General features: G+C 30.7%; 1 long non-coding RNA gene across 1 annotated transcript; it reads right to left on the bottom strand.

Annotated features, from left to right (window-relative positions):
* Window positions 1-626: 626 nt before the first annotated feature.
* Window positions 627-5,911, bottom strand: LOC127711497 (uncharacterized). The gene is made up of 3 exons (XR_007986767.1): window positions 5,381-5,911; window positions 4,419-4,514; window positions 627-1,771 (listed from the first exon to the last, which is right to left on the bottom strand). It is a non-coding gene; the product is annotated as an uncharacterized LOC127711497 (long non-coding RNA).
* Between the last annotated feature and the right edge of the window lie 524 nt (window positions 5,912-6,435).

The raw sequence follows: 6,435 nt of genomic DNA, 5'->3' as shown, positions 1-6,435 counted from the left end.
AAACCATGCAAAACCGTCCGAATGTCACTTTTTCCGAATGAGTTCATATTTGGCATATTGGTGCACCTTAGTAATGTAAATAACCACACAAATTTTTTTGGGAAAATATTGAACCGATCTGGATATTTTTTGAGCGCCATGGTTTAACAGATGAAATTGCTCGAAAACAGCAAAAATAAGCCTTTTTTGGCATATTTCGCTGGTTTAAATAAAAAAAATATGGTAACATTTATAATTTTTTGAAAGTTGTTCCTAGTAATACATCACTTTAAGTGTAAGAATGCATAGAATTAACAATGCTGTCTATTAAGTGTATGTATAATCTAACTGTTTCAATATGTCTTATTTAGCTACATGTCCAAAATGGCTGATTTTTGGTCATCTTTCAGAGCCAAAATACTCCAAGACCCGATTATTATTGTAAAACAACATATCTACTTGCAAAGTATAACTATATATACCCAATCAAAAAAAATATCAAGGTCGGCAAATAATGATGGTGTCTGGTATATGCCACAACAAAATGGGGTAACCTGCATATTCAAATTTTCTCAATTTTGCCGTCTAATTTGTAACTACTGACATATGATAGGATCTGGACTTATAAATAAGTATAACAACAAATGGAAAAGAATAATAAATGTTTCATTTAATACATTAAGAAAATAATCATACATAAATAAAAATTATTCATTATAAATCTAGAGGCTCCCAGGAGCCGAAATAGATCGTATTGACAAATTGTGCACCTAAAACGATAAAAAACACATATTTCAAACGCAATCAATTTAAATTAGAAGTTAAACAATTCAGAATAAGTTCAGACTGTAAAAAAAAAGTTTCTTCTGACCACTTTTGCAATTTATTCTTATAATATATTGATATAGTTGTCGGATAGTAGCAGAAAACTGTGAAAATTTGTAAATTTACACATTTCAGGGACAATAGCTCATAGATGTTATGTCCAATTTTTCAGAAAAATTTTGGGTATTTAGATCTTGTCATGTTGATAGATTTATCAATATATATAAATATATATATATATTGAAAAGTTTTTAAATTTTGTATACATATATATATGTATGACACTTCTTCTAAAGTTATTAAGATGATGGTTTAAAAGTGAAAACTGTAAACAGATGATTTTAACAGACACTTAGTGATGGAAATTTTTTTATGACCCTTTGAGCCTAGTATGCTAACAAGGCAAGATTTGCCAGGTACCTATATCTGTGTTGCTGCAATGTGGTCAATACAAACATGAAAATCATAAATGCTTCTAAAAAAAATCCCATAACTAGACGAAAAACAAATTACTTAGTCTATATATACCAGTGCAAAGTTTATAAAGAATTTTGAATGAAATTGGATAGCTGTTAAGATTACTGTACCTATAATGCTCTACATCACATCCTCGGAGATAACAGAATTAAAATAAGTCATATGAATCTTCAAATTTCAATAAAGTTGAATGTGTTTTTTTTATACTTGAACGGCTATAGGTTTTACTATAAAACAAGTGTACATTAACTTTCTTGTAAAAGAAAAACCATAACATTAAAATCTCCATAAATGATGAACTGTTATTTTTTGAGACATCATCCCATGGAAGATTTAACTGATGTTTTAAAGTTGGAAAGTTTCTGTTGCTTGTTTGGTTGGTTGAAATTGTTTCTGTTAGAAGCATTATCAGTCTCTCAATCTGATGTTGACTGCTGTGAAAGTTCAGTTGTTGTTGACACTGACAGAAAGGTTAGCTGCGAGTCTAGATCTGAAAACCACAAAACATACATACATAAATCAGGCTGTTAGTTTTCATATTTTTCATTTTCTTATTTTGGGGCCTTTTATGGCTGAATATATATGCAGTATAGGTCTTGCTCATTGTTGAAGGTCATATGGCGTATGAAGACCTATAGCTTTACTTCTATGTCATTTGTTCTCATTGGCAATCATACCACATTTTTTTTTAATTTCATATATACCACTGACAGGAAATAAAATTGACAACTTTTACTGTAAGTGGATGCAGTTACAAAATTCTCCCAACTAAAGCCAAATCATTTTTGCAGAATAGTTATTAACCACTCCTTTTAAGCATGTCCAAATAGCCCTTAACATCTTTACAACAATGAAAATTGCCTCCATTTGGTTTGGCATGTCAAATTACCTCTCAATATAATTTTACATTGAAAACAGACAATGGTGATAATTTGACCGCTTTTAGTGACAATCTTTGAAATGGTGGCCATCTTTATATCTGTTCTCTGTGTCAAAGTACAGCTAAATATCAATATTCTTTAAAATCAAACTCAACAAAATTGAAAATTTTACCCTTTGTTGCTGTGTCCATCTTTAAAAAAAAATTTCATTGTTTTGTTGGCATGTCAAAAGTGCTATAATTCCTTAATGTCAATTTTCATATAAGGCCATCTTGAAAATGTTTGCCATTTTGGAAGAAAAAACAACCTTACTTTGTTTAGCAAGTCAAACTACCACGACTATCCCTAATTAACAATTTTCATTAAATTAAGCAGTGTTGAAATTTGTGCCATCCTTGGTGGCCATCTTGAAAATGTTTGACATCAGATAATCATCCACATATTGTGCTTTTCTTTTCACTAAAGTTTCATTTAAAAAGATAACACCAGTTATCTCAGAAAAGGACAAATTTTGTGGAAGATGAAGAAAAAATGCAAGTTTGGACAGAACATTCAAGCTATAACAGCTCTAAATTTGTAATGGGATTAAATATTTGACAAAGAATAGGTTTCTAACACAGAATAAATATGGTATAAAGATAAAGTTTAATAGATTCAGCATATCAGAGAACCCCAAGATCAAATTAAGATTTAAAATTTAGTTTAATTTTGGACCCTTTGGACCTCAATGTAAACCAATTTCATAATAGGGCCCAAAAACTAAATACAGGTTATATTCAGGCTGAATCAGCATCCTTAAAATTATTGTTGAAATCAAACACAGTTAAATTATGGACCCCATTTGAACCAACTTGAAAACTGGGACCAAAATCATAAATCTAAGTACATATTTATGTTCAGGATATTTGATTATTTCTATTTATCATTCAAAGAACCCTAATTCATCGTAATTAGAGTTCAAGTTTTGTTAAAATTAAACTAAGTTAAAATTTGGACCCTTTGGACTTTAAAATGTGGACAAATTTGAAAACCGGACCAAAATTAAAAATCTAAATATAAAACATTTGCATTTTGTACATCAAAAGAACCTCAAGAATTCAAGTTGTGTAGAAATAAGAAATAAAATTTTGGACCATTTTGAAATCAATGTGAACCAATTTAAAATGGGGCCCAATTGCAACATCTTAAATTATTTAAATACATTGTTAGATTTAGCATATTAAGAACCCAAATAATGTATTTATTTTAATTTGTTCTTGTCCTAAACATGCATGAACTATTTGCCATTGGACATAAGCATTACCAACAACCAATCAATTAATCGAACCGGTGAAATATCTTCAAAAGTACCAATAAAAATCTCCCCTTTTTATATTTGAAAAAGTAAAATCACAAAAATACTGAACTCCGAGGAAAATTCAAAAAGGAAAGTCCCCAATCAAATGACAAAATCAAAAGTTCAAACACATCAAACAAATGGATAACAACTGTCATATTCCTGACTTGGTACAAGCATTTTCTTATGTAGAAAATGGTGGATTGAACCTGGTTTTATAGCTAGATAATAAACCTCTCACTTGTATGACAGTCGCATCAAATTCCATTATATTGACAACGATGCGTGAACAAAACAAACAGCCACAATAGGTAAAATTGTCAAAAAAAGGGGTACAGCAGTCAACATTGTGTTATCATCTTAATCACTATAAAAACAAACAAATGTAACGAAGAAGCACAAAAAGGCATACATCAAATTTAACATCCTCATTTTGCTTATATTATACGATTTTATATATCTATGTAAAATCCACCCATAAAGGATGGAAGGTTTTAAGTACTAGCGTAAAATCGCGCGTTTGAAATTCGCACAGGTAGACATAAAATAATTTTGTCGTTCAAAGTATGACAGGATACATAAATACAGAGTCACGTAAAATGGATATCACAAAAAACAGACTTAACAGTAAAAGTAATACGTATTAATAAATAAAATAATTGAAATGGAATGTATGAACAGTTCATTAGTCATTGTTAGTTATTGAATGGAAACTATAGGAGCCGCCCAATATAGTACTACAAATTAAAATTAGCAAAGTAGTTTTTCAATGGGAAAACCAAGTTAACAAAGACCTGTTTAATAAAACTGATTTTACGTAATTGTATAATTATGTTATTATATAAGTGATTACATATACTTTGTATAATTACCATGTTATACAAACAGTAAAATTAATATATAAGTTAATAATAACTTACCAATATCTTCTTCTACACATGTATTTAGTTTGACCTGGCTATTGTCACTTTTACAAAAATTCATCTTAATTGAGCATTGCTTGCATATATATAGCCCTACAAATAAAAAGTGTTAAACTATAAAATAATTCTTCAATTTTGTTTTACATGAAATAAAATATATCAGACAGGAAATGTAGGGTAGTGCAGCATCACTGGGCATGTAGTTTAAATGTATGTTTTTTTCTTTTAAAAAGGGCTCTATAAGTAATCTACATACATGTACATGTAGGGTCCTAAAATTGAACTTTACAAAAGTTTGCAATGCTTTTGATTCTTTTAGTCTCCATGGCCTATTAGTTCATTGAAAAAAAATTATTCTCTGGATAAAGTTGTCTAGTGTTACATGTACAGTATGTTGTATGTAAAACATGTATTTGTAGGAGGCTTTTCCACGAGATAAAAGTTTTTTTAGTAGACAAAGAGCTGAACAACTTCCAGTAAGAACTGAAAATATAACTTAGGGGAAGAGAATAAAAACCTGACCTGCTAAACGTTGAATATGTTGAAATAGATTTTGATTATTATCATGATTCTGGTCTATAAATTGATTTTTTAAAGCAGAAAATAAATATATATTGTACCCTGGTTAATAGCTTGAAAATTAAAATTCTGTTCTAAGCTGACAAGGACATAAATATTTTGACCATTCTAACCCTCCCCCTTGCTTTTTTAATCAAATGGTCCCAAGACAGAACAATGTATATACGGATATATATTATTTGCTTGCACTTTGCCATAGGAAATAAATAAGATGTCTTAGAAACAGGTCAGGTGTAAAAGAATATTCAAATGCCCCTTCAACACCCACCCACCCCCCCCCCCCCCCCCTTTTTTTTAATCTAGCTAAGGTATCAATTGTTGGTCACCTAATTTCAGATTGACTATATGGAACAAATGAACATTGATTGTAAGATTTGTACCTGTTCCTACTGGAATAACTCGTCCTGTATACAGCCTGTTTTGAAAGGGTGAAGATCCTTGGTCAGCTTTGGCTTTGCTGGAAGAGGGTTGGACGATATGTTGACATCTTGCTTGACTATCATGTCAATGAATTCCATAAAAGTCCCTGTACTTCGAGCATATTCAAAGACAAGATGATGTAACAACCATAGGAAAATAAACCACTCCTTGTCTTATATAAAATAAGGAGTCCTGTTGGAAATTCTACACCATAGTTTTCAGTATTATTCAGACTTCCTAAATGTAAATGAATGGTAGTCTGTATCTGTATGAATATGTTTGGTTACCAATGCTGGTTTCAATACCACGGTAGAGAGAGTGTCGTTGATTTATTGATAGTGCGCCAGGGCAGTTTTGACACTCTCAATCTCAATTTGGTGCGAGCAAGGTGGTTCCACTCACTCACTTTTTTTTTTACGAAGAATGATTTAGAATACTTTTGTTTTGCTCGTTGAAATCTAAAAACACTTTTTTTCTGTTCATGGACGTATTTTTCCCATCAATATTTATCATGTTTATTCACTAAATTATTGTCATGATTGTCAAATTTCTTGGCAGTATTGCCAGTAATTATTTTTTTTTTGGAAATGCTGTTTTGGTCTTTAGTGCACTCAGATATCTTAAATAATTTGTAATATGTAGATGTATAAGGCTGGGATAGCCCACATGCTCATCCTAGATTATTAAAGTCACAAACTTCACTGTAAACATTTGTCTGCCAAACCATCACTGGGAGCTGACATGTTTGAGATCTTACCCAAGGGAGATAAGTCAATGGAAGAGCATAAAAGATGGACTCCCTGGTTTCAGACAATTTATTGATTTTTGGACTTGCAGTACAAATACGTCTTATTTCATTTTTCAGACAAACTGATTTTACTTGTTCGAATGATTTTATGAGCCATTTTAGTACCAATTGTGTTTAGAATTTAATTAAAATCAAAATCAAAATGTGTCAATTTGGGACTAAAATCACCATTCTTCCAAGGCATAAATTAACATATAATAGTCATTT

Source organism: Mytilus californianus, unplaced genomic scaffold, assembly GCF_021869535.1.
Source record: "Mytilus californianus isolate M0D057914Y unplaced genomic scaffold, xbMytCali1.0.p SCAF_8, whole genome shotgun sequence".
Lineage (NCBI taxonomy): Eukaryota > Metazoa > Mollusca > Bivalvia > Mytilida > Mytilidae > Mytilus > Mytilus californianus.
The sequence above is the reverse complement of the archived record's forward strand: the minus strand, read 5'-3'. Positions and strand labels throughout refer to the sequence as shown.